The sequence below is a fragment of the Asparagus officinalis genome, chromosome 1 (assembly GCF_001876935.1).
Source record: "Asparagus officinalis chromosome 1, Aspof.V1, whole genome shotgun sequence".
Classification (NCBI taxonomy): Eukaryota; Viridiplantae; Streptophyta; class Magnoliopsida; order Asparagales; family Asparagaceae; genus Asparagus; species Asparagus officinalis.
The window spans coordinates 26,005,792-26,032,131 of NC_033794.1; the positions used below are offsets into that span (position 1 = coordinate 26,005,792).

General features: G+C 36.0%; 1 long non-coding RNA gene across 1 annotated transcript in view; it reads left to right on the plus strand.

Annotated features, from left to right (window-relative positions):
- The window catches only part of LOC109821762, a 40,968-nt gene that overhangs the window by 485 nt on the left and 14,143 nt on the right, over window positions 1-26,340 (plus strand). The window lies entirely within an intron of this gene.

The following is a 26,340-nucleotide window of genomic DNA, read 5'->3' on the forward strand; positions in this document are numbered from 1 at the left end:
GTGTAGTGAATAAAATTGCTTGAAGGAGCACGTGATGTATTGTGGTAATCTCGAGTGTTATACAAACATGGCGTAGTTTTCATGAATGCTTGGCAAAGAGCATGATATATTGATCATGAATACTCAGATTGATGTTTATTATGCAGGTTATTCCCAAATAACTGGGCATAGTGCGAATGAAACTCGCATGTAAAATGCATGAGAAGGGTGCAACCCTAGGCTGTCTGTAGACTCCATACTCCTTGTATTCGAGCTAACGTGAAGATTATGTGGTTTGTGTCTTGTATCAGGTTGAGTATCCAGTCATGGTTGGTTAGATAGTCAAGAAATCCTATTAGGCTTGGGCGTTATTAAGCTAGGTTCGTCAATTGCAATTGATTAGGCATATAAATAAATGATGGGTGGTGCTAGGATTTGTACCAATGGCTGGTAAGAGAAAGAAGAAATACTAGGGATAATAAAGAACATATATACTTGATGCTATGTCTCCAAAGAACTTGATGCAATGTCTCCAAAGAAATAACTTTGGTCTCATATCCATAAAAAACTCACCAGAACTCTCACACCTTATTTCTTTTTTAGGGAATAATATATCCGAATAAATTAGACCTGATGGCTGATGCTAACTCACTAACAAGCTAATTCTAATTAAGACAATAAAAATAAAAAGATGAAGAGCAAAGAAGACTAGCCTTAAATTAATATATAGATTAACTTAACAAATGCTAACTAACCAACTTTCTCTTTTATTTTCCAAATGATTCCTAATCAAATTCTAAATAATCTAACTTTTATGACACAAGCAGTATCAAAATTCGATGAATTAGTCTCATGTTCTGTATTAAAATATTTGATATTTTCAAGCATACACCAGTTAACTGTATGTATGTTCTGTGTATGAGTATGAGATTGGTGCTTTGAGAATGATAAGAGATGGAAGCTACGTGAGTGTGAGTATGAGAGAAAACAGATAAGTGTTTTCTCTTGCAATATTTTTATCTATTAGTTATAGATTTTTTATACTGATGTCCTCTGAATTTAGGTCGAGCTTGGTAGACAAACCATGTAACTCTTTGTGTTCTAATGTTTCTGTCTTGTGTGCATGTTGATCTCATAGTGAGTTGAGATTGAAGGTAGGGATCCGCATCCCCAGTGGCAGTAACTGTCACTGCATTCAACTACAAGGTTTATCAGGTCAGAATTATGTGGCTTCTAGGCATACTATAATAATTTTCTTAGATATCAACTGAAACCAATAGCATGGTTCCTTAGATAATTCTTCTAGTTGTGCTTCCTTTAGATGAGGGTCGGAGTGTCTTTGTTGACGGAGGCGAAGATGGTAGAATCTCTGATGCTGAAGGACTCCACAACCATGGCGTCAGGCGTTTACATATGTCCATTTGGTGGTTGTATAACTTAGACAAAACTATTAATTAATCTAAAATATAGGGATAACTTTGATTCTGCCTAAACAAATCAACTAAGTATAATATTATCATAAAAAAATAAATGATAAACCAAAGGTTTTTTCTTCTGGTTTCTAAGGGAAAACTGTTTTCTTCTGACACAAGATCTGTTGTTCAAAGTTTTAAAGTTCTTGAAAGCCCAGATTCTGATAAAGGTTTATCAGGATGAAAAGTAGAGCAAACAGATCTACACATGAATAATTGGCTTACTATATAAATTAACAATATATCACCTCTAATGCTACTATTATATACTTAAAACTTTAACAATTTAACTTGGATAAACTGTATGGAAATATAAATTGAATAAGTAAAAGGCTGGGTGCTGCTAAGAATAAAAATATATAAAATATATCAATTCTTCCGAATGAAAATTGAGTTTTCTAATAATATCACATAGGTTATTCGATGCTTTAAAGTCACTTCTTGTTTCCGGTAAGCATGCATGGTATAAAAAGTAAATATAATTGAATCGCGAGTAATAAGCCTAATAAAACTCAACAACAATAGGACATCTCTAATGTCAACAATAAGACTATCATACAACATTTAATAACAATTTAGCCTTGGACAATAAAGAGTAGAGAAATATATATCATAGATTTCGGAGACGATGGTGGCTTCAATGATGGTGATGGTGATGGAGAGGAGTGGTGTTTCTGGTGCTGATGATGACGACAATGATGATGATGAGGATGATTTTGCCACTTTAGCCAATGTGCATGCCATGATAAAGAAGAAGATATAGAAGTACTTGGTACTGGTGTATATGCGGTTGTGAACGTTGTCATGCCTTTCATCATCAACATTACAATTGCAATGACTTTTTAGCAGAGGACGAGAATGTAACCATGCTCATCTGTTCTCTTTCTCAGTCTGCCTCTTTTGGAAGGTCAGTAATCCTTTTGAGATTTATAATTTCTCAAAGATATTGTTTAATTGCTTTGTGAAGATTTGAAGTTGAATAGCAATCCTATTTATACGGGAGGGACGTCTAATTCAAGGTTTGAGGGAGGATAAAGTGCTTGTTAATCACTGTATACTTAATAACAATAGGATTATGATATATGACATCCTAATAGGATTTGTCAGATTATTTCTTGTCTGACTCATGATAGGTGATGACTGCTTCATTAAACTAAGCATCCGAGTGTAATGAGGTTAGGATTATGAGGGTAACTAAAATATAAACAGAGAGAGATGGAAGTTGATTAGTATTATGAGATGCTTAGTTTCTTCTTTCAGATTGAAGTATTAGACAAAGTGAAAAGCTAGAAGATATAGGGGTTGTCTCTGATTGCTTAATATGATGATCCAGAATTGGCTTATGCTCTGCTTAGATCCTACTAGCTTCAACTTATTAGTTGGAGATATTACAAAAGATAAGAAAAATATGAATAAATTTTTATCTATTTTAAAAATGAATGATCAAATAAATAGACGTTTATGTAAAATGAGGATGAACCATAAAAAGCAATTGCATTGCAAAATAAGCAATAGATGGTTGAAAGAATTTACGATTAAATAGATGATGTAGAATTGGTTATTATATATTATGACTGTTTAACACACTTGGCGATTGATTCGTAGTGAAGATTTACGGTTACACATCGGAACCTGACTCCGTAACTTATTTATGTGATATATGAAATATAACATTGTTTTGCGCTTAGACCTAACCACCAGATTATTAGCAGGAAAACAAGCTTCAGAACACAAACTAATGCAAAAAGCAAAAATAAATCGATACAAACTAGAAGCCTTAAACTAATAAATAATAATGATAATAATGATAATAATAATAATAATAATAATAATAATAATAATAATAATAATAATAATAATAATAATAATAATAATAATAATAATAATAATAATAATAATAATAATAATAAATAAATAAATAAATAAATCAATCAACTACAGAAAGAATTTATTACGAACATAAAAAATGATATTGCATCAAATACGATAATAACGTTAACAGTAGAGGAGGCAGTTAGTGCCCTTAATGGTGAGTTAGAAACCAGTACTGTAGAGAGGCTCACCTGAGAAGGAGCTTACGAGCATGCTTTAAACACAAATGTCCGTGAAAAACCACAATACTATTAGAATAAAAAATTCATTCCAAATGTTTACAATGTGGTAAATAATCCCTCTAATAACAATGTCGAATACCTGAAATCAGTGGCGTAGCCAGGATTTTTTTTTTGCACTGGGAGAAAATATAATCCTAGCTGGCGATGAATCCCAAGGCGCAAATATCGACGAAGGAGATGCCTCATCCTCCTACTCCTTCGTCGTCGTAGTCGGCACAACCTAGCTTTGAGCGGGGAAGCGAGGAGAAGCTCCTCGAGCTCGATCGTCGAGGGGCTCCCCTCGTAAGAGTCAACGACGGGCCTCCAGAAGTCGACGACGTGACTTCCCGATTTTACTTTCTTATCCTGGGCAGATGCCCAGGGCAAGCTCCATGTGACTCCGCCACTGCCTGAAATGAATGGTAACTAAACGATAACTACTAATAAAAACACAAGAATAACTAGAAGCCATAAACTTCGTAGAGTTGCAAAAAGACTGTCAGCTATGAGTGAGCATCTTGAGAATTTGATGAAGCCGCTGGTGGAAGAATTTAGCTTGATATGGACTTGTACTTAGATTCTTCGATGGAGATGCAGCAGGCTCAGTCGATAATGGTAGATTGATACTGCCATATTCGAAGACTTCTGGCTTTAACATCTTTGGCGGTGACAATGGAGTATGTGTTTTTTTGATGCATATTGATGATGATCATGGTGATGTAGCAAGTGGTTTTTGTGACAATAGGGTATGAGAAGGTGGAACTATGACGGAGGAGCTTTCAATGGGTAGTGAGATTGATGACCTTGATAATGGAGAGAATACATGTCTAGATGATGACGGAGTAGGAGGTGAAATCATAGATGAAACATGGGTATTTGACTGCAGTTATGGGGTGGTGTGTGTCTCATTGATAGCAGAGGAGATGATGACGTCAGATGGAGGAGCAATTAATGATAACTATGATGGAGTAGGAGATGGGGATTTGAAGATGAATGAGGGCGAGCAGTAGGATAGAAGGTTCGATGACTATGGTGATGGAGAAGGAGCAATGGACATGGGTTGACAAATTGATAGCTGTGGTGACGGAGTCAGAAATGATGATGACTTTCTTGATAGAGTAGGAACATCGGAAGGGGGAAAGAGATCGTTGACAATGACATTAGAGCAGAAAGGACAAAGTGTGTAATGGAGAAGGGGCATCGGATGGAGGATGGATATTTGATGCTGGTGACATTAAAGGTGGAAGGTGTCTCTTCGATGGAGGTTTAGAGTGTTAGACTAAATTTATACAATATAAAACACCAATTTTTTTTTTGCTATTTCACAGATAGTTTATAAGACATGGTTCTCTTTCTCAAGCTTTATTTACAAGACAAATTATCATCTATTCTTCACAACCATGCTCTCTATACTTCCGTTTGATTTGAAAAATATAGGCTAATAAATGGGCGGGCTACACTAGCACAATGAGATTTGCGAAGTATATATGTTGTATTTTAGTGAGCCAAAAGCTAGGAATAAAAAATAAATTGGTAATAAAATGAAATAAAAACAAAAGAATCATTGATAATGCCTCAAATGCAATTTCCCCAGTAACGATTTTACTTGCTGAAACCCGTTATGTCTCCATCCACAATAAAACGGTAACAATATCAATAACAATTTGAGGCTTAAGCCCCGCTTAATATGGATGTATGCCAATCAATTAATCAATTAATCAATATGCCTAATTTACACTGACGGTTCCTTTCTAGTGTTTCGATCAATATATGAGGTACCAAGGCTCTATGTAATATGCATGTATGTGCCAAATAATAGTATAATAATGTCTTGTAATGATTCGACAATTTGAAAGAAAGATGACATTATTTTTATAAGTGCATTTAAACTAGTAAACCTTTCATCTTACATACTTATGAACACATCAGATGGTTGTTGGCATTAAAAAGGATTATTTAAATAGAAAGAAACATTATGCTTTCGTTTAGTAACCAGTAAAAACATAAAAAATTACTGGATGGAAGCATGGCTAGAACATGATAATAAATTTTTTTGAGTGCAGGAATCTCGTAGTTGGGGTCTTCTAATATTTCCTCTAGCTATAGCTTAATTTCAATTGTTTTAGGCATACTTCCTACCAGAGTCTAAGCTCCTATATATTGTGTAGCCAGGACTTGATATTTTTACAACTATGGCTACAAATTCTTACCCATCCAAACTGGATAGGGACTTATCTCCAAGGGCACATATCACCTTAGGCTCATGAATGAGTCGGTTTTTACTAGAGTTACCTTGGACGAGAAGCATCGTATAAATAATGTGTGAACTATAGCAAGACACATCTTAATATAAATATAATTACATGAAATAGCTCATGTTTAAATTCAAGAGACTAATTCCTTGAAAGAAAATTAATCCTCAGATTCAAAATTTTAATTTGGTAGGAATACTACCTCACTCATGATACCACTGTTTTAAATATCGGCCGATAACCGATATTATCGGCCGAGTTATCGGATTTGAGAGCTCTCCGATAGGATAACTTGGATTTTTAATCGGTTATCGTTTTTGGCAAGTTATCGGGGAGTTATCGGCGTTATCGGTACTTATCGGCCGATAAGTAAGGTTTTTTTATCGGGATTATCGGCCGATAAGTAAGGCTATGCAATCGAATAGTTTTATCGTGCGGTCAAGATGCAAGTTTTTCTTTCTACAATTGGTTAGTGATTCTAAACATGATGATTTACATTTTGGTATGTTTATATTTCATTAAGCATGGTTAGATTACATTTTTAGTTATTATATTATATATATACACCATCTAGTATATCACTCCGATAAATACTACTTATCAACGATATATCCTCGATTTCCGCTATCCGATAAGAATTTTGATCGTCCGATAAATTCCTGATAACCGATATTTAAAACCTTGCATGATACTAGTGTGAAAGATAAAATTGGGTCACAATCTTCAAGTTACTTAATATTATTATCATGCAAAGTAAATAAAAAAAACATGCTATTAGTGAAGAATAATCAGGTGTGGTGTCACACTTTCCCCCTTATAAAAACTTCATCCTCGAAACTTTACCTGTGTTACTAAATAAAAATGCATACTTTTATCGCATTTCCTCTTCTTTTTTCCATGTTGTTTCTTATGTTCCATGGTGGCTCCATAATATGTTAACTAGTGGAATACTCATATTTCAGAGTTATTGAACTTTGTGGTCTAAGATTCGTGTTGGCCTTTCTTCATAAGGTATATCTGCTTCCAACTTCATGAGTCTATAGTTGAGCACATGTGAAGGCTCTGGATTGTGCTTTTTAAGCAGTGAAACGTGGAACATGTCATTTATGTCACCTAAGTTAGACAGTAAAGTAAGTCGATAAGCCACTCTTCCCATTCTTTCTTAAAATTTAAGGGTGTGATTTAGGCTGAGCTTACCATCTTTTTCATATTTAACCATCCCTTATGTGGTGATATTTTTAAGAATACAGTATCATCCACTTGGAACTCCAAATTTCTCATTCACTTGTATGCATAGCTTTTTGTCGGTTTTGAGCTTCCAACATTCTATCTTATTTTACAAGCCTTTTCAATTGCTTCTTCAAACATAGGGACAAGATATGATCTTAAAATTTTTCTTTTAGTGCCTTCATCCAAATGGATAGCTGACTGCACTGCCCGTTGTACAATGCTTCGAAAGGTGCCATCCCAATAGTGGCTTGGCAGTTGCTGTTGTTGTAAGCAAATTCTACCAGCATGAGATGGTTTCCCATTTTCCACCAAAATCAAGTACACAAGTTTAACATATCCTCTAACATTTGTATTGTTCATTTTGTTGCCCATCTATTTAAGGATGTCCACCTGTATTGGAACCAAGTCTAGTACACATATTCATCTATAATTGTTGACAAAATCGAGATTCAATTCTTGGATCCCAATCAGATACTATACTTACAGGTATCTCATGGAGTCTTACTACTTCATCAATATATAATTGAGCTATTTTTTACGACGATCCATTTTATTAATAGGGAGAAATTGTGCTGACTTATTGAGTATGTCTACTATTACGAGATTGTATCATGTTCTTTAGGTGACCTTGATAGACCAGAAATAAAGTCCATTATAATATGCTCACATTTTCAGTCTGGTATTAGTAATGACTACAATAAACCTGATGGTTGCTGATGTATACTTAGAACGACGTGCTTCTTGTAAAATTTCCTTCTTCAACTCAGAATTATTAGGCACACATGCTCTTGAATCTTTAAAAGTCTCTGAGCTTATGGTGAATTCAGACTTGGCTCTTTCATCCACCTTCTTCCTAATTTGTAATAGCTCAGAATCTTGATCTTGTACTTCTTTAATCATTTCCAAAATGACTGGGTGCACTTGAAGATTTGCAAATAATGTACCCATGTGTTTCTTTAGGATACCATTGGCATAGTTTTTTCTCCATTTCCCATCTCTTGACCGTTATCGTAGCTAACATGTCTTTCTACTGAGAATGTCAGCAACAATATTTGTTTTCCCAGGGTGATAGTTAATAGTATAATTATAGTCCTTTAAATATTCCATCCATCTAGTCTGTTTTAGGTCAAATCTGTCTGAGTAAATATATACTTTAGACTTTTATGATCTGTATATGCTCAAATGTCACCCGATGCAAGTAGTTCTCCACTTCTTTGAAGTAAATATTATGGCTCCTAGTTCAAGATCATGTGTAGGATAATTTACCTCACGAAATTTTAATTTTCACAAGGGATATGCTATTACTCTTCCATTCTGCATTAACACATAACCCAATCATTCTTTTGAGGCATCCATGCATATGACAAACTTTTGATCAATGTTGAAAAAACCTGTTATATAACCCGTTATAACCCATTTTGTAACTTAACGGTGCCGTTTTGTTATGTAACACACCTATTTAACACTGTAATTGTTTGATCCAGAAAAAACACGTTATATTGCGTTAAATGTCATTATGTTATATAACTAGTTAACATGAATTTTTAGGTAAAATTGCATCTTTGATTAGGACGCGTTGATGCATCTCCATCGTCCTAATTATTTAAACCCTACACCTTTTAGTCCGGATCACCCTTTTCATTTCTTGCGAATACGCAATCTCTTCGCTTCCTCCAACCCAAACCCTAACTCCTTACCTCCTCTAAAACTCTTCCAGCTTCTGCAACTCCAATGAGATAAATTTATTATTTTTTATTTATGTATTGGGCATCTCAGATTATATCCTTTAAATAAATAGTGATTCTGAAATTATCTTCCAAATTCTAATCTTTTATATTGCCAATTTACCCTAAATTATATCAAACTTGTTGCTCCATTACTTTACCCTTCAACATAATTTTTTAAGATTTGTCCCAAAAGTAGAGTACAGAGATTAATTAGTGGGTTAATTGTGCTGGTGAAATAATTACTTTCAGTTATTACTTGATTTTAGTTAGGTTAGTTTTTAGTTTTTAGGTAATACTAGATTTTATGAAATTAAGTTTGCACACAATCTCCGTATATGCAAAATTTTATACTGTTGTTGCATAATCATGTCTAGTTTGGTTGATATAGTGAACTTGATTAGGATTTAGAATATTTTTTTAAAGTTAAAAGCTCGAGAGTTGGAAGTGTTTAGTTTATTTTAGACTTATTTTTGTATCCTTAAACTTGACGATGTTAACGTATTTGATCATTTGATTATGCTTTTTAGAATGGTTTTTAATCATGTAGGACTAACATTTGTTAAGAAATTGTGATACTATATTTTTATATTTGATAATTGTGATGTTATGTTTAAAAAGTTTGATGCTTCTAAGTATTAAAGTTATTATGAATTGTTAGTATTCATAAAATATTAAAATAACTAATAAACAATATAACCTACGTTATATGTTATGATTTTTTGGTGTTTTTTGCTTAATCCTTAACAGGATGTCAAGCGTTACATAACCCCATTTTTTCGTTATTTTTAATATTGCTTTTGATCTTCCACCGCAAAGCTAAGATTGGTGCAATTGTTAATTGCTTCTTCAATTCTTGAAAACTCTTATCACATTTATTATTCTAACTAAATGTCTTCTTCTTTGGAGTTAAATTTGATAATGATGCAACACACTTTGAGAAGTCGTGGATTAATCTCCTATAGTATCCTGCCAGTCTTAGAAAACTTCTTACTTCTGTCAGATTCTTAGGTTGCTTTCAGGATATCACGACTTTTATTTTTTACGGATCCATATTAAGTCCTTCAGTAGAAACTACGAGTCTGAGGAATGATTTTTTTTGGTTACCAAAATTCATATTTGCTAAATTTAGCATATAAATTAGTACTGGGAGCATGGTTTTAAATGCCGGACATGTCGGCCGACATGTCAAATCATAGGCTGAAGCGACACGAATATGGCCATTCCAAGTCAGATATCATTTTTGAGGCCTATGTCGGACATATCGGGGGATATTGCGGACATATCGGGGGATATTGCAGACATATCGGCCGATTTTCAACCTTAAAAAAACCAAAAATAGGTCGATTTTTTTATTTTTTTTGAGTTGACAAGTATTGGGGTTTGGGTTTAATATTCAAAAGCCTAACCTGATTAATTATTCTTTAGCCTTTTGTTCCTATAGTAACTCGATAGCATATAATACAGATTAGGGCAAAGAAAAAAAATATTGCTCTCTTTCCCGCGCGGACTCCTCTCGTTCCTCTTCGTCTTTACAAATTAAAATTGAGAATTCATAAAAGCGTGATGAAAATAATAAGTTTGAACCGCAGCTTGAAATCAATTCAAAGTCTTAACACTTTATGTCAATTTAATGCAAGACACTTTACTTCATGTTAATTTTATGTAAGGTACTTCGAAAGTCCTAGTTTGACAATGTGTATTTTATTTATTTGTTGGCATAATATTCTAATGTTTTCCTACAAGAAATGGAAAATAACTCGTGTCTTGATGATGAATACTCAACTCAAGTAGGATAAACTATAACAAAACAAGTGCATTCCATCTTGGTGACCAAAACTGAGTAAAAATCCATCCGATATGGCAATCCGATATTTAGTATATGTCTCCTTACAAATCCCTGATTTTCGCTATCTAACATGAATTTTAGCTATCCGACATTAACCCGATATCCGACATTTAAAACTTTGACTAGGAGTTTGTAGTACATGATGTAAGTATTGTTCATGTTCTTCAGACTTGGAATGAGCAATGATCAATAAAGATAACTAAAAATTGATCTAGGTATGACTTAAATACTCTATGCAGTAGATCTTTGAAGGGAGCTGATGCATTGGTCAGTCCGAATGGCATGACTATGAACTTGTAATGTCCATACATTGTTTTGAATGCAGTTTTAGAAATATCTTCTTCTTGAATCCTTAACTGATAGTATCCCTATCTTAAATCATATTTAGAGAATACTCTTGCTTCTTGTAGTTGGTCGAAGAATTCATCAATAAGAGAAAGAATATTTATTCTTTATCATTATACCGTTTAAGCCTTTGTAGTCTATACAGAGTCCCAAGGATTCATCCTTTTTCTTTACATAATACAGGTGCTCACCAACATGATGCATTAGGTCTAATAAAATTTCTCTCCAATAGTTCTTGCAGCTATGCTTTTAACCCCTTCAGTATGCATATACCATTCTATATAGAGTTCTCTTAGAACTAATTTAATAACAAATTAAATTTCTCGCTTTGGAGGTAAAGACATTAATTTTTGTGGAAACACATCATGATATTCCTTTACAACTAGGACTTCCTCTATTCATACTTAGTTGATTAGGCTATTTATCAGATAAGCTAAATATCCCTCATGCCCCCTTCATAAAAATTTTCAGGCTTTTACTGCAAAAAATAATGTAGGAGGTATCTTCTTGCTTCTCCTTTCAATTCAACCTTTGATTGTCCAAGTGAACAAAATATTACTATCATAGCTCAACAGACTATGTGGGCGTGATGTTTGGCTAACCAATCCATTCATACTAGCACATCTAATTTTCTAATAGGTAGCAATACCACACCTGCTTGAAAAACCTTATCACCAATTTTTTGGAGGAACCATACAATGATTCTATTAAGGGGCATCAAGAATAATTTGGCTACAGACATAGTTTGGACCTACAAGAGAGTGAGAAAGTGGTACATTTATATCTACAAAGCGTATTGAGCTAAATCATGTGCGTATATGTTGCCCGTGCGTCGGATGCGGCGAACATTTGAGGTGTTTAATCTTTAAAAAGAGATCAACAATCATCCGTGATGGTAGAAAGTTGTGGAGATTAGGCGATAGTTCCGAGTAGCATGAGCACTAGGGGGAGGCAGTCTAATTCTACCAAGATGTCACTCGACCCTTTATAGAAGGTAGGGTGAAGACCCAAAAGGAGAGATTGAGCTTCACATTCAAGAGGAGTTGGGGGTGGGGGGGACAAAAGTGCGAGGGAGAGAATGTGGTTTCCAACGTGATCTCGGGCAATGACTCCTATCACTAAAATATGCTTCTTCGATGAAGCATCCGCGTTGATCTTGATCACAAATGTAGGTGGTGGAGACCATTTATAATGAGAGACAAGGTCAAACAAAGAGCAAGTGCTTGTCATATTTGACGATTTCATAGTTTTTTTTTTTTGGTAAATGAAAGAACTTTTATTCATCCACCTTATATGAAGTTATGTACACCTCACAAAAACCCAGTATTCAACTGAGAGCACATACAATTCAAAAATGGAGAGCACAAACAACCTTTTAAAACCGACAATGCCTACTAAGAGGGCTTGTTAAAAATGATGGTTGAGGCTTCAAATTTTATGACTTGGATCAAATGATCTGCACTATTAAACTTCTGAGTGAAGAGCCTTGCATTCCTCTCACGCCATATGCAGTATATTGAGGCTGTCAATACTAGTCTTTTGAGCTTGACTTGTAAAGCCTTTCCTCTCAAACTTGAAAACCAATTCCAAATCCGACACCAGCTACAAGACTTCCATTTGAATTTCATCCAGTCCATGACTGAGTTTCATATATAGGAGGAATATGTGCATTCAAAGAATAAATGGTCTCTAGTTTTAAAACTTGCACCTGAACATAGACAACACATGTTTGCATTGATTATTCCTCTCTTCAAGAGTCTATCCTGTGTGAGAAGTCTGTTATGTATCGCTAGCCAGCTGATGAAAGCATGCTTTGGCACATTAAGACCACCCCAAACTGTTTTGTGCCATGGCACTGAGCATGACACAGGAGATAGCCTTTTATATAACACAGATAGTTTTGGCTTTGAGTTTATACAGCATGACATAATAAGGGATTTGACATTATCAGCTCCTCCTAAATCAGCCATCACCATGTTTTTTGTTCTAATTAACTGCTTCCACATCCAAGAGTCTCCTGATCTTGCTTCAATTTGCCAAATATCTCTATGCTTAAGATAATGTTCATGAATCCATTTTATCCATAGAGATTCCTTGTTTGTATATATGTACCAAAAACTTCTTAGTGCAGAAGCAATATTCCAGAGTTGAGCTGAATAAATCCCTAGGCCTCCTTGTTTCATCCCCAAACAAACTTTTTCCCATGCTACAAGAGATAACATGGATGAGTGCTTATTTTTACCCCACAGAAACTGCCTGCATATTTCATCTATCCTGTGAAGAACTTTTGCAGGTAAAATGTAATTTGATGTCCAGTAAATGAGCACACCAAGTATCACACTTTTTATAATCTGCAACCTGCCTGCATATGACAATTTTCTGTGCTTAGTCCAGTTCTGCAATTGCCCTGTAATCTTTTCAAACAGAGGATAGCAATCATTATAGGATAGCCTTTTTGTAATTAGAGGCACTCCCAGATATTTTATAGGCATTAACCCTTCTGTAAATCCAAGGATATTAGCAATATCTGCTTTAACTGAATCCTCTACTCCACCATAAAAAATGGAGCATTTATCAGGATTTGCTTCTAATCCTGGTACTTCACCAAAAGACTTGATGCACTGATAAAGCTTTTGCACAGAATAAGTTTCCCCTTTTGCAAATAACAATAAGTCATCTGCAAAAATCAGATGGGAAATTTGGAGTTTCTTGCATTTGGGATGAAATTTAAATGACCTGTCATCCTTTAAAGTGGCCAAGCTCCTTGAGAGATAGTCCATACCCAGGATGAAGAGATAAGGGGAGAGGATCTACTTGTCTCAATCCACGTTCCCCTTTGAAATATCCATGAAGCCCACCATTGAAAGAGATAGAGTACTTGGGAGTAGTAATACAACTCATTATCCAGTGTATCATGTCCCTAGGAAACCCCAGACCTTGAAGAACAGAATGAATAAAGCTCCAGCTTATTGAGTCAAAAGCTTTCCTAATATCAATATTGATCATAGCTCGTGGAGAAATATGTTTCCTATTGTAGCTTTTAACAAGCTCATGAGCTAACATAATGTTGCTGTTTATATGCCTCCCTTGTACAAAAGCACTCTGTGCTTCATTCACCAAACTACCCATAACAGGCTTTATCCTATTTGCAATTATTTTAGATATGAATTTGTACATTCAATTGCAACAAGAAATAGGTCTAAAGTCTGCTGGGGTTTTTGGACATTGTATCTTAGGAATAAGAGTGATTAAAGTTGAGTTTGCAATCCCCAAAAGCTTACCAGTTCTGAAAAAATCCTTGATGGCCAATGTTACCTCAGCACCAATTATATTCCATGCAGATTTAAAGAAGGAAACACTATAACCATTTGGTCCTAGTGTCTTATCCTCAGGCATAGAAAATATTACAGATTTGATCTCATCATCAGAAACTGGACTGGATAGCAGTTTAATTTGAGTCACTGAGACAAGGGCCAGCTTTTATGATGTTCATGTCTGGTGGAGAGGTGCAGACTGCAGTGCCCATTAGATTTTTGTAGAAAGCCACTAATTCCTTCACAATAGCTTCCCCATCAGTGATCCTAATCCCCATGTTATTGTATAGGACCACTATTCTATTTTTGTGCTTGTTAGATTTGACTAAAGCATGGAAAAATCTGGAGCTTCTATCCCCTTGCACACACCAAGCAATTCTAGCTTTTTGTTTATAAAAAGATATCTCACAGTCCAGAAGCTTGTTATAAGAGGCATAACATTTTTTTTCCTGACTAATAAGGACAGGATCTAGAGGATTTCTTTGAAGAATTTTCTGAGCCTCCTCTAATGCATTTTTTGCCCGTAACACTTGTTCACTAATGTTGTTGAAGTGCTTCTTATTAAGATCCTTCAATGCTCCTCTTAGCAATTTCAGTTTTGTATAAACTGAGAACATAGAATAACCTTGGATAGAGTGTTGCCAAATATTAGATATTGTAGGTAAGAAATTGTCATGCTTGATCCACATTTTATAAAATTTGAAAGGTTTTTTCCCTTGAAAGGAATCCTCATAAACTGAAACTATTGCTGGAGAATGATCAGAAATACTAGGCATCATGAATTTTACATGACTTGAGTTGAAGTTATCAATCCAAGCATCATTCACCAAAGCCCTGTCTAGTCTACTCCATACCCTTGTATCAGCCTCTTGCTTGTTGCTCCATGTAAAGAAGCACCCTTGAGTTTTAAGGTGAGTGAGAGCACAATTTTCAATGAATTTGCTGAAATCTTCAGTGTCAGCTTCACTAAGCATAACACCTCCCAGCTTTTCTTCAGAACTTATCATGGCATTAAAATCTCCACAGAGGAGCCATGGTGAATTTCCAATACCTTGCTAGATATTATTAAGTTCATTCCATAGATCTCTCCTTGCTCCCAATTGATTGAATCCATATATAGTAGAAATGAAACAATATAGTCTTCCATCTTTGGACTTGATTGAACAAGTAATCTGTTGATCAGATTTTGTTACAATTTGAATATCAAAGATATTGGGATCCCACATAATGATTATCTTGGCTTTACCAGCATCCCTCACATTTGACTCCCATATCCAATTACTGGCAATTTTCCTAGTCACTTTTGAGAGAGAAATATCTTTGATTTTAGTTTCAAGAATAGCCAAAAAGGATAAATGATACTGCAGTAAATGATTCCTCACCAATTGTTGTTTAGAGGATTTGTTTAATCCTCTCACATTCCAGAAGGATAAATTCATTGAAGATTTCCTCCTCTATCCACAGTAGAGGAACCATTTATATCATTAATTCCATATGGATTTCCAGAAAGAGTTTTCCTGTTTTTGCTTCTTTGTAATAATTGTCCAGGATTCACTTACTTGAGCATGTTTTTGATTGAAATGATCTGGGCTATAATTTCTTTTTTCCTTTGTATAATTGTCCCTCCAGAACCATTCCCTCATTTATCTGCAGAGGGTCTTCCAGACTCAAGTTCCCTTTTCCTTGGGGATGAGTTTCAGAGACCATACCCTCCTCCAAAGTATATCCCTGGGCAACAGTTCTTCTAGAATTTTCAACTTGTACATGCTCAGGCATAGATAAATGCACAGGTGCAGAGACATGCACAGGTGTAGATACATGCACAGGTGCAGAAACATGCACAGGCACAGATTGATTTTCTGAGATTATTCTTTCCTCCATCTCAGAACCCTGAGAATCACCTTTCTGAGTATTAACAACACTCTTAGACATAAGAGCTGAAACAGGCACATGCACAGATGGTTGAGTGACTGTTTTCTTTGGTATCCATCTCTGAGTTCCAAATTTCCTTCTACAAAAATTTGTTTCATGCCCAACCAATTTGCAATAGTCACACCACCTAGGCTTCAATTCATAGTATACTTTTTGAGTATATTTCTTACCATTTGGTCCTTGAATGGATATTTCATCAGGTAAAGGAGAGGGCATATGGACTTCAATTAGCACCCTTGCATATGCAAGCCTTTGTCTATTTGCAGTGAGCTTGTCTGTTGCAATTGGATTACCAATCATACTGGCAATTTTACTCAAGCATTTAGCATTCCACAGGTTAAGTTTCAAGCCTGGTAATTGAATCCAAACTTGATATACACAATCCTCTTTTCTTTCTACATCCTCATCAATATTCCAAGGCTTCAAGAGAATAGGTCTTGAACCAAAGAACCAAGGACCATTCTCCAAAATTAACTTCATATCCTCCATACTTTGAAATTTAAAAAGGAACAAACCAGGTTTCAAAAGACAAACTTCAGGAACTGCCAAATTCCCCCAAACTTTCTTCACATATGTTTCCATAGCCCTGAATTTTATATTTAATCCCATAATCTGTCCAATAAGAGAAGATTTTCATATAGTGCTCCCTTCAATCCATTCATCTTTATCAAAGATAACTGTGTCCTCAATATCAGGCTTCACATAACTCAGACTAAATCCATTTCCAGTTTTTCGATTATCAGCAAAGAAGCTCACCCAACTTTTCTTTACAGCAGACTCAGGTGGACAAATTTCATTTGAGGGCTTCGTAGTCACAAGAGGGGAAAATTCAAGATTATTTACTCCCACAACCCCAGCATCTAAGGGATCTTTAGATAAATTTGCCCCAAATTCTGGCATTCTTGAGCCACTGTCAGATAATCTCAATGGAACAGATTTCAGAGCCGAATTTTGATTACTAGAAGAATCAGGATTTGAGGGCTTCGTAGTCACAAGAGGGGGAAATTCAAGATTATTTACTCCCACAACCCCAGCATCTAAGGGATCTTTAGGTAAATTTGCCCCAGATTCTGACATTCTTGAGCCACTGCCAGATAATCTCAATGGAACAGAATTCAGAGCCGAATTTAGATTACTAGAAGAATCAGGATTTGAGATTTTAGCAAACTTTTCCAAAGAGAGAATAGAAGATGTATTCTCCAAATCAGATTCATCAGCCCAAGAAATTCGTGAAGAACTACAATCACCATGGCTAAAGTTCAAGATATTACCTCTCAAATTTGTTTCAATCTGAGTATTCTTCGTTAATTTGAGAATATCAGCCATCATCATCATCTTCTTCTCTCCTCTTGGACCCGTAGATCCCATAACTTCCAGATCCAAATCTTCCTCCTCATCAGCCATGATCATGCCAGATTGATCCTCACAAGACTTCAAAGCTTCAGATCCTAAATGTAAGATCTTCTTGCTACAATTTCTCTTTTTTTTTGCCATCAAGATCCAGTGATTTTCAAGAAAAATCAAAGGCGGGGGCGCAAGTTAGCAGGAGAAACTCGTCAAAAGCCTCAATAAGGAAATGAATGGCAGTGCTCAGTTAATTAAACTATACCTTCTCCCACTCGAGTCACTGGGGGTGGGGGAGATGTAACTGCATCGACTGGTGGAGTTGGTCGTACAGCCGACTCAACAGGGTCAGCCTCAGCAAAAGCCCCTGTTAGGCACAAAACAGAAACATCATATTATAATTGCATTAGTCAAAGAATTGGCTAGTCCTATATTTAGTTTGAGAGAAGAGGCACGCACCTTCAAAATAACCGTTCCCGGGAGTCTGAGGGAGTACAGACTCAGGAAACATATCCTGAGGCGGCTGGCCATCGATCTGAGGAGAGTCATACATGAAGCTGAACATAGAAGTGTCCATAGGCAGGCCCTCCCCATCGAAGTCATCAATCGAAAAATCTGACATAAAAAGATATAAGTATGAAGGAGGAGGAAGGAAACTATGGCCAATAGAGGCAAGTTACCTCTTGAAGATGTACCTGGAATCACCGAACTGGGTCCTTCATTGACAGACTCCCCAACATGGGCGGTCTCTGCAGGCTTTTCTACCTGGTGCGGTGAGTCAGGCTCGCCAGGAGATGCACAATCATCGGGACTCATCTCGCCTTCCTCACGATATCCTGCATAGGATGGGAAAGCATGAGCCTGAAATTCTAAACGATCAAGGGAATGATCTATAGAATAGATGTTACCTCCGCCACTAACAGGATCATCGCCAGCCAGATCCATCTCAGATGCTCGCGAACCTACACGCGACTTGTGGGCTAATCTTTTCCGCCTATCAGCACGGACAGCAATCGAAGGTCTTGCCCGGGTAAAAGGACGGAATTCGTCTTCACTGTTGGTCGCTGTCCCTGAAATATCAAATAGTGGTCAGGACTAGCAATTCGAAAATGCAGAGAAAAAGAAAGATGCCTCGTAATTTTCGGGATCTCCGCCTGAAGCCTCTCCAGCAGAACTAAAGGCCCTGTGACCTTCTGCATCAAGTCGGCGGGTCTTGCCCTGAGCCCTCTGTGACCGAGCACCGTCCCGGATCGCATGAGAATCAATCTGAGAGGCTTCTTCGGCCACCAACTCTTTGATAGGCTTCACAGGGACAGTCCTATTAGCTGCTAGCAACCACCTGCAGCTCAAGAAAGTGAGGTTCAACTACCGCTCAGTACCCGGGAGACTGAACCTAGCACCAGTGCAACCAGTCACGGTCCACAACCATGCACGAAGACCGTCCACCAGACCTCCATGAGCCCGAAGCTGCTGGCGCGGGTTCCCAACATAAAGCTGGTCATAACCGAACTGGCGGGCGAATCGGCAAGGTAGATACGGCTCTATAAAACACTGATTCCCCACCCGGAAAGTCAGGTAACCCGGCCTAATGTTCACTAGCCAATTAAAGCAGCCCATATCCAAATAAGTCCTATACTCCCTCGGCTTCTCCTCATCAATCAAACACTCGCCGTACCGGCTGGAGAACTGTGGAAAGCAAGTGGAGAATGCCCAGCACTTGTGGACTTGTAGCTGACGCCTGATATCGGGGAATCCTCGGCCCTCCCACTCGCCATTCTCAAGCAGCTGTAGAAAGGGAACAGACTGGTCTATGACATTCGGTACCGACATCACATCGGAACGATGAAGGACGAACCAAGCCATCAAATAAATATACGGAAGCTCCACCTTAATGGTAGGAATCTGAGTCGGTTTATCATCATCTCTCCGTGTAAAAGCACCAGAAATCTGCCGAAGCCCTCGATGAATGTTAGCAACCATCACCGGAAGAAGCGAAAGTTCCTTCTTGTAGGCAAGCTGAACTGCAGGATCGCCTGCTAACATGCACCTAGAAAACCGCCACTTTTTCGTTTAATTCTCAACTTTTAACTGAGTTCACGATTGCATAGTTGCATAAACCTCTGCTAGCGTGAAGGTGGAAGTTAGAGTTTTTCTTGATCTATTGAAAATGATTTCACATCTTGATTTCTAAATAAACCAAGGAATAATTGCGACAACTACGATGGTCGGGAGATTGTATATGAGAATGTTATATAGTGGTTTCAACCAGTGATCCAACCAATCGGCAAGGGACGAAGAAGTGGGAAGAACACAATTCTCTATTTGCCAAATGCTTTGAGTGTAGGTACAAGAGATGAACAAGTGATTGAGGGTCTCATCTTTCAAATTGTATAAAGGCTAAATTGCACAAAAGTACCATAAAGTTTTTTTGTTTAACAATTAAACACCATAAGTTGCATTTTAATGCAAAAAATACTAGAAAGTTTTTAAAATTTACACGTTACTATCATCAACCATGTAAACGTGAAAACTTTTACCCGAATGTTTCTTTATGATACGTGCACACTAATTTTAGAGTTCTCAAACTATTAATATTTGTTAAAATTTTCATTAAAAATATCCCACTTTATTTTAAAGTAGTATTAAGATAAGTTTGAAAAAGAAATTTGGTGGATTTAATAGTAATTTTAACACATATTATTACTTAAAAATTTCTAAAATTAGCATGTAAATATCATATAGAAATATTTAGGTGAAAATTTCTACGTTCGCATGACTGATGGTAGTAACATGTAAAATTTAAAAACTTTACGGTATTTTATTGTATCAAAATATAACATGTGGTATTTAATTGTCAAAATGAAAAACTTTAAGGTATTTTTGTGCAATTTAGCCTTACATAATGGACACTTCGGATTATTTGATACACCATGCCTTTGGAGGATGTCCTTGGATGCAAGACCATCATTAAGGGCCCTCCAAATGAAGACCTTAACGAGTGGAGGAATCTGCTTATACTTCATAATTAACTTGATGAGGCCAGATAAGGAATAGAAAGAGGAGTATTGAGGTTGTCAGTCCATTTAAAAGATATGATAGATGGCTTTGAAGGAGAAGCTTAGGTTGACATTACCTTTCCAAATGAGTGTCAACAACGAGTCCATCAATTAGGTTTTGACTATGGATTTTTAAATTAAAAATAGACATTGCAGTGGTTGGGTTGATGACAGCCAATATGAGGTTAGTGTTCCTAGTGTTAGAGAGTCCATCTATTAGGTTTTGACTTTGGATTTTTATATTAAAATAGACATTGCAGTGGTTGGGTTGAAGACAGCCTATGTTACCTGGGTACTTCTATAATGAAGCCGTACCCGTACCGGACACGTACCCGACACTTTCCCGTACCCAAACTTCATGGACACTTCTTGAATATATGCATGCATTTATTACAACATGTACTCAATTATACGATATCTGTGTTAATTTAAAACACTTGTCAAAGACTTCCTGGACGCAGAGCTTACACTTCACATCTGTCTTTTGAAACTAATGAGATACGGATCGGATTCGTTTCAGTCCATACCCAAGTTTAAAACTATATAGTTAATGGGTCGTTTAGATGTCTAGTAAAAAAAAAAGAGTAGTTTACAATTCATGATAATCAATATGATAAAAGAAACTCAAAAATGTGATCAGAATTTTAATTCTAATGACACATGAAGGGGAAAAAAATTATATTATGTACAGTATTAATTCAATATATATATGTAATCGTGTCCTTGTACCCTACATTTTACAGTTTTACCGTGTCCCGTACCCGCACCCGTACCAGTACCCGTGCCCGTTTCCATGCAACTTAGAAGACAACCAATATGAGGTTAGTGTTCCTAGTGTTAGACGCTTCGTCGATAATACCTGCTATAGATTTGATGTGTTGCGGGAAGGAAGCAGGTGAGTGAGTGGGAAAAGACTAGTTATCAAACGAAATCTCGTTCCAAATTGAGATGCTTTTGCCATTTCCTATGTGCTTGGAACAATCCTTTTGATTAGATCTTTCCCATCAAGAATGATACGCCACATTGCTGAAGCAGATGGGTTCAAAAATTTTCACCATTGAGGTATTTATCAGCCATAACGAAAACCCAAATTACATCCTTGTCATGATGAATTGCCTAGGAACCCTAGTAGGAAATGTCCTCACTGAGGTTTAGCTCGCCTCGTCGTTTCAATTTTTTTTTCCAGATCCCATTTAGCTTTGTTTACAAGATGGATTTTGGATGAAGGCTTTGCGAGAAGGCAATATATGGTAAAGCCTTTCCTCTGTCTTGAGTGTAGCCAGACGACATATTTTGGTTTTTTGCAAACCACTTACTGTTGTGAGCTTTTAGATTGTAAGTACTACTTATGTAAATAGTTTGCCGTGAACTTCTTTCATCAGTAGGTTTAATATTTTTGTGAAAAGCTATGTGATATGAAGTGTCAGACTGAACATGTTCGTGAGACTTGTCTTATACACGGGCTGCCATGTACTCGTATTTATCTTCTGCTACTATTTAGGGCAATGACAATTATCCTTGGGGAATCATATACTAATTGAATAAATAAAAAGTCAAGATTAAAACCTTATAAAATAAAAAAAGTACTAATCAATTTAAAAAAGTATCCTAAATGTTTACAATAGGAAATGATCCCTCTGATGACAATGTAGGCTACCTAATAGAAATGGAAAGAGAAAAACACTCCAACAACAATAACTACTAATAAAACACAAGAATAACTATAGACTATAAAATACTTAGAGCTGAAAACAGATTGTCAGCAATAGAGTGAACATCTTGAGAAGTCGATGGAGCCGTTGGTGGAAGAGTTGAGACTAGTGGTGATGGAGACATGGAGTTGTACTTGGTTTTTGACGGAGTCGGAGCAAGAGATGGAGGAGTTGATGGATCCTTTGTAGTATCGGTCAATGATGGTGGATTGACATTAAATACAAATTTAGAAGAGTTTGGTAGCTTTGTTAGTTTTAACATTTTTGGTAGTGGAGATAGAGCATGTGATTTTCCTCTACACGGGATGGATGATGCATGACAATGAATTATGTGCTTTTCATGTTTTGTCATGTGCTTTTCATGTCAATAGGTTATGAGAAGGCAAAATTCTTGAGAGAGAGAAAGAGCTTCCAAAAAGGTGAAAAGATGGGTGACCTTGATGATGGAGAGTATGCATGTCTAGATGAGGATGAAGCAGAAGGTGAAATTGATAAGGAAGGGGCGTTTGGCCATTGTGATGGAGTGGGTGCGTATCTTGTCGATGGTGTAGGAGATGGTGACATCTTAAGCGAGGAAGGAGCAGTCGATGACAACAATAATGGAGTAGAAGATGGGATAGAAGAGATCAATGATAATAGTGATGAAGAATGAGCATTGGATGAGGCTACGTGGATCGATGAGTGTGGCGATGGAGTCAGAGACAACAATGAATTTCTTGACGAAGAAGGATTATTGTAAAGTGGAAAAGAGATCATTGAAAATGGTAATAAAGCATGAGAAAGTGAAGTGTGATGGATAAGGGACATCGGATGGAGGAGGGATACGTATGTTGGTGATGTTGTACGTGCATGATTTCCCTTCGAAGGAGGTCTAGACGGCGACTTTCTTGATGGAGAAGGTGCTTGCAATGGAGAAGAGATTAGTGACCACGATGGAGTAGCCCGAGACGGAGCTTTATTTGTGATTAGGCTTAGCTCTTTCTTACTAAAATCAATAGAATTATGGTTAGGAATTAAAGTATTTTACTATTCGGATATCTGATTAAATTCTTGCGGATGCATGATAGGAGATTACTGTCCAATTAAATTAAATGTCCAAGTATTGATTGTTTTAGGATTAAGATTCGGATAGCTAATTCAAGTTGCAATAGAGAGCTCTTCACATATGATAAATTATTTGTCTGATCACTTAATATTAGTAGGATTTGGATTTAGAAACACCTATTTGAATGTGTAGATGAATTTCTTGTTCGAATCATTGATAAGAGATGACTCTTTAATTAATTAAATGTTAAAGTATTAGGATTATGATTAGAAGTGTGACAACAATTGTTGATAATCAGAGAAAGAGAGAAGGAAGCTGAGTATTATTAGGAGATGCAACTTCTCACAAATTAGACAATTAAAATATTAGAAGATATGACTCACTTGTAACCTGCTTCGGTGAGAGTAGACTGGCCCTAAGTTTATTGATCATATAAATATTGTAAAACTTAGTGTGTTAGAGCATTCATTACATGCTTAATCTCATTGAACACAAATAATGATTTTGTTGCTTTCTACTGAATCGTTTCTTTACAATATTTTTGGTAGTAGAATTAAGTCTTTGAGAATTCTCAACTAGACATCCTGAAAGCTTGCAACTTCAGCTCATTATATACCTTTTAGATAATTATTATTTAGTAGATTATTTACTGCATAAAGTAGGCAAAATCTAATCGTTATTTTTGCTTAGTATTTAGAGTATTTTCCACAAGTAAGAGGAAGTTAGACCAACAACCTTGGATAGTTTTGTTGAGATGCAGATGATGATTTCATTTTGAATCTTAGTTAGGGTAGGTTGCTGAGTTATTTAGTATTCAAAGAGTCGCATTTAGCAATATAATACAACTATGCTTTACTTTTGAAGGACATAAAGTACATAATAAATTGTAAGATCCAAATTGCACAATTTGACATACAAACCCTCTAAAGAAGCTGAATCTATAGCTAATTAGAACACAACCTAGTGTCAGAGAAATATCAGATAAGATTAATACAAAATCATGTCCTGCTATTATCTAGAAAAAAAAAAGATTTTGCGATGTCAGCATTTGACAAAACAAGGAGAGAGTGTTGATGGAGAGAGCCATAGTTATAAAAGAATTGGGATGGAGTGAAGGAAACAAGGTAAGGAGTTACATATACGAAGTTCGTTAGGATTATCAAGGAAGCTAGTCTTTTGGTGACTACTGTAGAATGTAGATGAGTTGGGTTGATGCCTTTTCAACTGCACCAGCTGCAGAAAAGCTCATGAGCCGAACTCATTACTTTTTCATGTCCAACATATCCAACCCTTTATGTTCATGAAACTGCATTGTTGTGTATTTATTATCATAAAGAGAAAATTTTATGTTTAGTGAATAATAATAATGTAATTATTAGGGTGTTCTTAATGAAATATCATATAGTGTCAAAATTTTAAGGTTTGTTAACACTAATTCAGTATCCTTTCACAAATTTTGTCTCTATAATTTAGCCGCTTCTTTTCCGTACCCAAAGTTTGTGGCACCAATTATGAGACAATTTTTCCATCATCTATCTCTTACGTAGTCCTATGGTTTTGAGTCCAAAAATAATTATACACACATTACCTATTTGTTGAACTCAAATTCACAAGTTATGTGTACAATGGTACATAATTTTCATCAAGAACTCTTTGAACTTTTCTATCTTAATCTTTAAAAACCACTAAAATCCCACACCAGGTTAATCACAAAATTTTCCAAAAACTTAAGACTATTAATTTGTGAATAAAAATGTATAACAATAGTTATCACGCTGAACCAAGTCCGAATCTGATGATTGATCATCACTATCTATTATGTTCAATCAATCAATCATGAAAATATTCTCAAATAGTTACCTAACAATTACACAATACAAACAATGATGTAAGCAATATTAGTAGACTTCATGAATAGCAGCTGCAGCTGTGAAACCTTAAACATCTCTCCACCGGTCTCAAATACTTTATCTTTTGATGCCAAAGGATAAATCCGACACTTTTTTTTTGGTAACTGAATAAATTTTCATTACGAATTTGAATTTAGGTACACTCAACAATCCCAGGCATCCCCAAGAGTACAATGAAATACTAACATCTGCAAAACAGAACTCTCTCTACCAGCTCCCCATTGCAGAAAACAACTCACACGCCTTCTAACTTTCTAGAATGTTCGACCAAGAAAGTAACAAAGTAGGATGCATTTCGAAGTTGCGTGACATTGATTGAACGACAAGCGTTGGAATATACCCGCTCCATTATTTCGATTTTCTATACATTTCATTTATTTTAAAGTTCACTCTTATGTTATTTGCCCATAATGCCATCCACACAAAAGTCAAGAAATGAATACTCAAAAGAAGAGATGAAATTTTGTTCTTTCAGTACCTTCTTGCCCTGCTCACTTACAGTGGCGGAACCATAATTTCTAGACAGGTAGGACGCTAAGAAACATGAGCAAAATGTTATTCTAGAGGAAGATAAGTTTATTTTAAAAATATTTAACTATTTATAAAAATAGTTGTCAATTTGGAAACCTTCATTTTCTGAAGTAAAATATAGTTGTTTCTTTCTTAAGTTCTAGTTGGTCAATTGAATATTGTCATAGCCTTTAGTATCTCAAGTTTCAAGAATGAATTTGTTCGTAACGTTACACTTCATATCAATATTTGTATTATTTTTGTTATTTCAAAGGGGTTATCAGTTCTTGTTTTCTTTGAATATAACATAATGGGGTTATGGTCTCAAAGCCCAAAGGAATCACCAAGGCACTAAAGGCTTCCAAAATTTCAGGTTAGGCACTTGCCCAACCTAAGATGCCTTTGGCTCTGCCGCTGTTCACTTAGGTGATCAAGCTACCAAAGTCAAACTTGCATATCTTCGCCTTTGCTTGCCATAGTAATTATCTTCTTTGAGATTTCACCTTTTAGAGTTATTTGATGAAGTGCATAAATCTTTCGCCATATTCAACATAGTCATGCAACCCTTTGAGA